At 47.2% G+C, this 8,762-nt stretch overlaps 1 pseudogene; it reads right to left on the reverse strand.

Moving 5' to 3' along the window:
* Window positions 1-380: 380 nt before the first annotated feature.
* Window positions 381-3,644, reverse strand: LOC136469653 (cytochrome P450 76M5-like; annotated as a pseudogene).
* Window positions 3,645-8,762: the final 5,118 nt, after the last annotated feature.

Consider the following 8,762-nt stretch of genomic DNA (forward strand, 5'->3'; position numbering starts at 1 on the left):
AATTGGCGGTGTTTGTGGCTTTCCGATATATGCCAAATTGCCAGATAGGTCAAGAAGTCAGGTGAACTTTCACCACCAGATAGCTGCTCACAAAGAAGCGAAACATTAACGAGCCAGAAGTGGTTACTCTTACTAAGGAATGCAGTGCAGTCATTCAAAATAACACGACCTTTTGAACGCCTTTGTCAAATCACCAGATGGAGGCCCTTCAATGTATTCGTTGTTCATATACTACATGCCAATTCTTTTTCGAAACGACATCACGTGCCAAATCGCCAATGCCAACTACTGTGGCTGTGGCTTTCCGATATCTGCCGAAATAGACGATATGTACGGTACATGTCGCTGATTCCAATTAATTAAGTATGCCAAAGCAGTAACTACGAAATGACAACGAAGGGCACGGCCTTGAGAGGGACGGCCATGACGTTGGCGGTGGTGAACTTTTCGCTCACGTGACGTCCAACTGCTCGGCGGACATGCCGTCCGGCAGGCGCCACTCGAACGCGTGCAGCAGCGACGCCAGTATTAGCAGCACCACGCGCTCTGCCATTGGCACGCCAGGGCACACCCTTCGGCCGGACCCGAACGGCAGGAACTCGAAGTCCTCCCCCTGAAGTCTACCTTGATCGCCTCGTCCAAGAACCGCTTCGGCCGGAACTCGTCCGGCCTCTCCCACGCCGCCGGGTCACGCATCATCACCCACGAGTTGAAGATCACCGTGCAGCCCCTGGGCACGGTGTAGCCGCCGACCTCGACCCCATCCTCGGCGCACTGGTGGGGCAACAGAAGCGGCACCACGGGGTGCAGCCGCATTGGCTCCTTCATCACGGCGTGGAGGTACGGCAGGCTTGCCGTGTCGGTCTCCTCGATGGTTTCCTTGCTGCCGATAGCGCTCTTGATCTCTGCGCGCACCTTGTCCATGACTCCATGGCGTTCGGCCGGGCTGCGGAGGAGCTCGGCCATTGCCCACTCCACTGTGATGGTGATCGTGTCACTGCCGGCCACGAACATGTCGAACACGATGGTCGTCACGTCCTCACGAGTGATCTTGCCCGTGGACATGAGCTCCAGGAGTGTGTCGAGGAAGTCACCGTGCTTGTTTGATGATGAGGTGGCCTTGGCCTCGTCCTCGTCCAGCCGGTGGTCGATGATACCGTCCAACACCTGCAGAACTTTCGCGACTTGGCTAGCGGCATGGCGCCGACATCCTTGCAGGTCAAGCGGCCGGAGGAAAGGGAAAAGGTCGGAGACGTTGGGCTTGGCGATCAACTCGACCAGGTCCTCGACGACCTCCCGCAGCCCCTGCACCGACGATTCGGCGCCCAGATCGACCACGTCGACGGAGCAGAAGGCGTTGGACACGAGGTTGAGCACTCCGCCGTACATGGCCCGGCCGAAATCCACCTCCTCGCCGGCGCGCCCACACGGAGGTAGCGCACCAGGTCCCCCACCTTGCGCTCGCGGACGCCGCGCGCTGCGTCGAGGCTCCGCGGGGAGAAGACGTGCGCGGCCACGATGCCGCGCAGGTTCTTCCAGCGTGGGTCGGAGCTCGGCAGCCACACCATGGACCGCTCGTAGAATCTGAGCGCGCGTGTGGCATCCGGGATCGCTCGCGCGGCGAGGCGCCGGTCGTGCCGCGTGAACGCCTCCCTCGCCGCGTCGCGCGAGGGGATGATCACGGCCGTGGTGAGCCCAAGCTTGAGGCGCATGACGGGGCCATGGACGCGCGCGAGGCACGCGAGCTTGTGGTGGAGGTTGCCGCCGCGCAGGTCGAGGACGTTACCGACGACCGGGAGCGGCCTGGGGCCCGGCGGCAGCTACGCATCACCCGACCGGCTTCTTAGGCGGCTGGTTAGGTAGTAGAGCGAGACGGTGGGAGTTGCCACAGCAACCAAAGCTCGCTCTCAATTTGTGTGGCTTAGCGCGTGTTCACGGCCTGAGGCAAGATGCTATCCTGTCATCCCTGTGCGTGTAAATATACCAGACTGGCCAGTGCCACCAGTGCCATTGGCAACTCGTGTTTCCACGCGTCTCTTGATCCTATCAGATATCAATGCAAGAAGCCACCGAAACCTGCATGGACTATGATCTGCAAACCAAAAAAGGAGTGTTAGAGGTGATCAACCTCTTCTGTTGAAAAACTTCCATAAATTCTTCAGCAAACCTTATATTCCTTGGGTCAATTTAGTAAGGGAAAAATACTATGCCTATGGCTAACTTCAAAACCATACAAAAAAGAGACTTTTTGGTGGAGGGACATTCTGAAACTCCTTGATTTCTTCAAGGGTTGCCATTGTTTGTGATGGTCGCAGCTGCCGTTTTAGGGATGATCTATGGGACTCCAGACCCCTTAGAATTCAATTGCCGTGACCTCATTCTTTTGCCAAAAACATGTAGATCCGTTTCCCTAGGAAACTAGCAAAAGTTCTTTCAATTGAGCCTCACTCGCATCTCTTCAATCTACCTCCGTCTGAAGAAGCCTTCCTACAGTTGCATGAATTTTAACTTTTTCGCGATCAGGGAATATATATAGCCCGTGTTTCATTAGGAGGAAGAGAATTATACGACACAGCTACAAGAAAGCCCTCATAACACAGATTACAATCCATCAAGCTAGTGGTGAGTGACCTAGAATAAAACGTAAGTGTTAGGTTTGATCTCCTACCAGTTAGGCCCAACGGCCTTTTTGGGCCTTGTTCTCGCGCCCTGATCGGGGGCACCCAACCCTACATGGTTGGTGGGCCCCCGTCGCACAACGCTATAAAGGAAAGGTGGGGGCCAGGGCTCGCAGTACGATTTTCACCGCGCCGCCAGTCACCCCACCGACATCCTAACCCTAACCCGATCTTGAGAAGGGGCGCTGCCAGCGACGGGAAGCACCACCGACGCCAGCAACGCCACCCCGATGCGCACGCCGCCGCCGAGGACGCCACTGCACCGTCTCTCCCTCTCCACCGAACATCGCTGCCGGCGCGCAGATGGCGTCCGCCAACGAGACCCCGGCTGGTGCTTCGACCACTACGGCCTTCGATGGTTTGCTACATCTCACTCCCCTTCTCTCTGCCTCTCATGTAAATCCCGAACATGTATTCTATTCCTATGCAATATATCCCGATCTGTTGAATATGACTAAAAGAAATCCAACAATGGTACCGGAGCTAGGTTCCGAGAAGAAACTGGATCGGGAAAAAAATAGAAACAAGAACCCTAGACCTAAATCCTTTCGGATAAGAGAAAACCCTAGACCCAAATCCGAAAGAGGGAAGAAGGGGAAGAAGAAAGAAAAGAAGGGTCGGAACCCTAACCCTAACCCCAGTTTCCCATTCGGATGAACGAAAAGAAAGAAATCGAAAGCACAGAAAACCGAATCGGCAAGAACGAACCCTAACCCTAACCCTAGTTTCCCATTCGGATGAACCCGAAAAGAACAACTCAAATCAGAAAGGGGAAAGTGGGGTTAGGGTTAGGGTGCGTCGGATGAACCTTCGCCGGTGCGGGAGAAGAAGCCAAGCCGGGGGGCGCTGGCTCGCCGGGCTCGGCCAAGGAAGCGCCGCGGCCAGGCCGCTCGACGCCTGCGTGCTCACCCGTTGGGGAGCACGCACGCCGGCGAGGGGGCTGGCGACGGTGCCAAGGCTCGCCATGGCTGCCCGCTCTGTAGTCCTCGCTCGCGGCTGCTCGGTGGCTGCTGTCATCGCTGCGACTGAGAAGAGAGAGAAAGGGCAGGAGCCGAATGAGCTAGGGTTTCAGGCCCCCGCGCGGCGTCGGGGTTTTTTATCTGAGCGAAACGAACGCGCGATCGTCCGATCAGAACCAACGGCGCAGATCAAATCGGGCCGTCGCCGGCCCAGGCGGGCGCGAGCGCGCGTGGCACTTTGCCGGCCCAGGCCCAGGTTGCGGCCTGGGTGTGGCCTGTGCGCGCGAAGATAGCTGGGCCGAGCCGGCTTTTGCCGTCTTGGGCCGCGCTGGGCTGAAATGAAAGAAGAAAAATTTTGTTATTTTTCAGAAGCAATTTTAATGCATAATTTTGATGATTTTGAATGATTTTGATACAATTTTTCTGTGCAAATTTTATCCAACGATATTTTGCTCAAAAAACAGTAAATTTTTAGTGCTTCTGGAAAATAATAATATGAAAAGATTATTAATGTTTCCGCTGTGCATGATAATTATTGTTCTCTTTGATTAAATTTGAACCAACGGGATAATTTAATTTTAAGAGAAATGAATTTCTGATAATTTTGATGCGATTATGATATTGTTATTTTCTGACCAACGTTGTTAATAACAATATTATAATTTTTGATCCATGAGAAATTGTGCATTAATTTTACTTCTGCCCAACGGTGATGTAAAATGTTTGCATGGATGAATTATAAGTTTTAATTTGACCAACATTGAGTTAAAGCATGAAATTTTATGTATAAATGTTTTTTACTTACTCTGGTGTTATTTCAGGAGGCAAATGCATTGTGAACATTGCCAATATCCCGACACTCAATGGGACCAATCACCGTGTGTGGCGGGAGAAGTATGAATTGGAACTTGCGTTGGGAGAGGTCAATTTTGCCATCACCTCACCGTGTCCTACTGAGCCAGAGGACCCGGTGAGAGGTGAAAATGAATCTGACGCTGATTTCGCTGCTCGAAAGCGTGATCATGCTGAAATAAGAATGAAATATGACCTTGAACATAGGCAATGGACTCTCTCCAACCGTAAGTGCCTGTTGGTGGCCAAAGCCACCATAGAAGAACAGATAAGGGGCTCAATCCCTGAATGTGCTACTGCTAAAGAATATCTTGAGAAAATCAAGAGTCAGTTTACTGGGTCTACCAAGGCCCCAACAAGTTCACTGATTAAGAAGCTTGTGAATGAGAAATTCACTGGTGGCAGCATAAGAGAGCACATTTTGAAGATGAACACTACGACATCTAAGCTAAAGGAAATGAATTTGAAGGAGGATGATTTCCTGATTCATTTGATTTTTGCTTCTTTGCCAAAAGAATATGACACCTTCATTGTGAACTATAATATGCAGCCTGAAAGATGGGGCATAGAAAGACTCATCTCAATGTGTGCTCAAGAAGAGGAGAGGATAAAGTCCTCACAAGGTGAATCCGCTCATTTTGTGAAGGATAACAAAAGAAGGAACTTTAATGGCAAGAATTCTAAATCACAAGGGAAACCTAAGTGGGATAAGGCCTCTTCCTCCCATTCACAGGGAAAGAAACCCTAGGATTCTGAGAATCAGCAGTATGGTGGAGCTGAAAAGGATCAGTGCAAGCACTGCTTCAAGAAGGGACACTACAAGAGGGAAGGTCCAGACTTTCTAAAATCTCTGCTAAAGAAAGGTGATGAATTTATTACATTTGTAGATGAATCCCTGTATTTATGTTATGATAAATCCAGTTGGTGGGTTGATTCAAGTGCAACTACTCATGTTGCAAATTCCTTACAGGGGTTAAGTGGGACGAGAACCTTGCAAAGAGGAGAAAGAACGATTAAAGTTGCAAATGGAGTGCAAGCCAATGTTGAAGCCATTGGAGTTTTTTCTTTAAATTTGAATAATGGTTTTGTACTTAGACTTAAAGAAGTACTTTATGTTCCCTCTTTGCGTAGAAATTTGATAAGTGTTTCGAAACTTGATGACGATTGAATTGATTGCCATTTTGGTGATGGCAAGTGTAAGATACTGGTTAATAATAAATGTGTTGGTCTTGCCTTCCGACAAGACAAGCTTTATTTATTATCTCTTGCTGAGAATGCGAACAATATATGCGATGAGAATGTGAATGATTCCCCATCTGCGGATGTAACTAAGAAGTGGAAGAGAATTGATACTGTCTCTTTGAAATTATGACATTATCGCTTGGGCCATATTTCGAGGGGGAGAATAGAACGATTGGTTAAGGAATCAATTATCTTGTACTTAGAATTTTCAGATTTAGAACAATGTATTGATTGTATCAAAGGAAAGTATGTCAAGAAAATTAAGAAAGATGCCAAACGAAGCACAAGAATTTTAGAAATAATCCACACAGACATATGTGGTCTTTTTCCTGTGAAAAGTATGGATGGTTATGACTCGTTTATAACATTCACAGACGACTACTCTCGTTATGGCAATATTTATCCAATTAAAGAAAGATCAGAAGCATTGGATAAATTCAAAATATTTAAAGCTGAAGTTAAAAATCAGCACAATAAGAAAATTAAGATAGTACGATCAGACCAAGGTGGAGAGTACTATGGGCGACATACCCCATATGGCCAAATTCCTCGACCATTTGCAAGGTTCCTACAGGAAAATGGCATAGTTGCTCAGTACTCCACACCGGGGAAGCCTCAGCAGAATGGAGTGGCTGAAAGACGTAACCGTACCTTAATGGATATGGTAAGAAGCATGATGAGTTACTCCACATTACCGATTAGTTTATGGATGGAGGCACTGAAAACTGCCATTCACATACTTAATCGAGTACAAGTAAATCGGTGCCTAAAACACCGTATGAATTATGGATAGAAAGGGAACCCTCACTTAACCATTTGCGTGTGTGGGGCTGTCCAGCTGAGGCAAAAGTGTTTAACCCAAACATAGGAAAGTTAGACTCCAAGACAGTCAGCTGCCATTTTATTGGCTATCCAGAAAGATCGAAAGGATATCGCTTCTATTGTTCTAACAGACATACGAAGATTGTAGAAACAAGACACGCTGTGTTCTTGGAGGATAACATGATTAGGGGGAGCATGGTAGCATGAGAAATCAGCCTACAGGAGAAGCGGGTACATGTACCCACTCCGATGGTTGAAGAACCATTCTTCACGCTACCTGCTGCTATTGCACCGACAGTGCAGGACACTATAGTGCCAACACCTGTTGCAAGTTCTCCCGTGGCGACAATGAATGAACATGAGGAACCTGTCCTTGAGGAACCTATCCTTGAGGAACCTATAGAACCAAATGTTGCACATGAGGAAGAACAATAACAGCCCAATGTGGAACAAGTGCCGGAGGCACCTAGAAGGTCTCAAAGAATAAGAAGATCAGCTATTACTGATGACTATGAAGTTTACGAAACAGAAGAATGTTAGATGGGGGATGATCCCACCTCATTTGAAGAAGCCATGAGAAGCGACCACTCATCAAAGTGGCTTAAGGCCATGGAAGATGAATTGAAATCAATGAGTACCAATAAAGTTTGGGACTTAGAAAATATTCCTAAAGGAGCCAAAATAGTAGGCTGTAAATGGGTCTACAAAACGAAATATGACTCCCAAGGGAATATAGAAAGATTTAAAGCGCGACTTATGGCGAAAGGATTCACGCAAAGAGAAGGGATTGATTACAATGAGATGTTTTCTCCAGTCTCATGTAAAGATTCCTTCAGAATTATAATGGCACTTGTAGCCCACTATGATTTGGAGTTACATCAAATGGATGTAAAGATGGCTTTCCTAAACGGGGATTTGGAAGAAAATGTCTATATGGCACAACCGAAAGGTTTTGTCGTAAAAGGAAAGGAAAATATGGGATGCTGCCTGAAGAAATCAATCTACGGATTGAAGCAAGCTTCAAGACAGTGGTATTTGAAGTTTGATAGAATGATAAAAGGTTTTGGGTTTGAAGAAAATGTTGAGGACAATTGCGTTTATGCAAAGTTCAAGAATGGAAAGTACATATTCCTAATTTTGTATGTGGATGATATCTTGCTTGCTAGTAGTGATATCAATCTACTAATGGAAACGAAGAAATTCTTGTCCTCAAACTTTGATATGAAAGATCTCGGTGAGGCCTCGTTCGTTTTGGGAATAGAGATTCACCGAGACAGGAGAAAAGGGGTTCTAGGATTATTGCAAAAGGCATACATAGAAAAGGTCCTAAAGAAATTTAGTATGCATGCGTGCAGTCCTTCACCTGCTCCTATTGTCAAGGGCGATAGATTTGGGGAACATCAGTGTCCCAAGAACCAATATGAAATTGACCGAATGAAAACGGTACCGTATGCTTCAGCTATTGGAAGTTTACAATATGCTCAAGTGTGTATACGCCCTGACTTAGCTTTTGTTACCGGGTTACTTGGCAGATATCAAAAGAATCCAGGAATTGAACATTGGAAATTAGTGAAGAAAGTCCTGCGTTATTTGCAGGGTACGAAAGGCCTCATGCTTACGTATAGAAGATCTGATACCCTACAGATAGAGGGGTATTCAGATTATGATTATGCGGGAGATGAAAGAAAATCCACGTCAGGATATGTATTTACTCTCGCAGGAGGGGCTATATCGTGGAAAAGCTCCAAACAAACCGTAACTACATCCTCGACAATGTATGCCGAGTTTGTAGCATGCTATGAGGCAACGGGGCAGGTGAATTGGCTGAAGAAATTCATACCCGGATTGAAAGTGATTGATGATATAAATGAACCACCGAGATTGTATTGTGATAACAATCCAGCGGTATAGTACGCTCACAACAATAGGTCAAGTGGTGCTGCCAAATATATTGACATAAAGTACTATGTTGTGAAAGATAAAGTTTGAGATCATATAATAACTCTTGAGCATATAAGTACAGAGAAAATGCTCGTGGATCCGCTCACAAAGGGCTTACCACCCAACGTGTTTAGAGAACATGTAGCCGGCATGGGTTTAAGGGAAAGCCTATGATTCCCGAACATATGAGGGGCCCAAAGAAAGTTTATATTTCAAAACAGAGAAGTGTATTGTGGTTGTTAGTCTAACGGCACTAATTGCTGTGACG

This window comes from Miscanthus floridulus, chromosome 8 (genome assembly GCF_019320115.1).
Source record: "Miscanthus floridulus cultivar M001 chromosome 8, ASM1932011v1, whole genome shotgun sequence".
Classification (NCBI taxonomy): Eukaryota; Viridiplantae; Streptophyta; class Magnoliopsida; order Poales; family Poaceae; genus Miscanthus; species Miscanthus floridulus.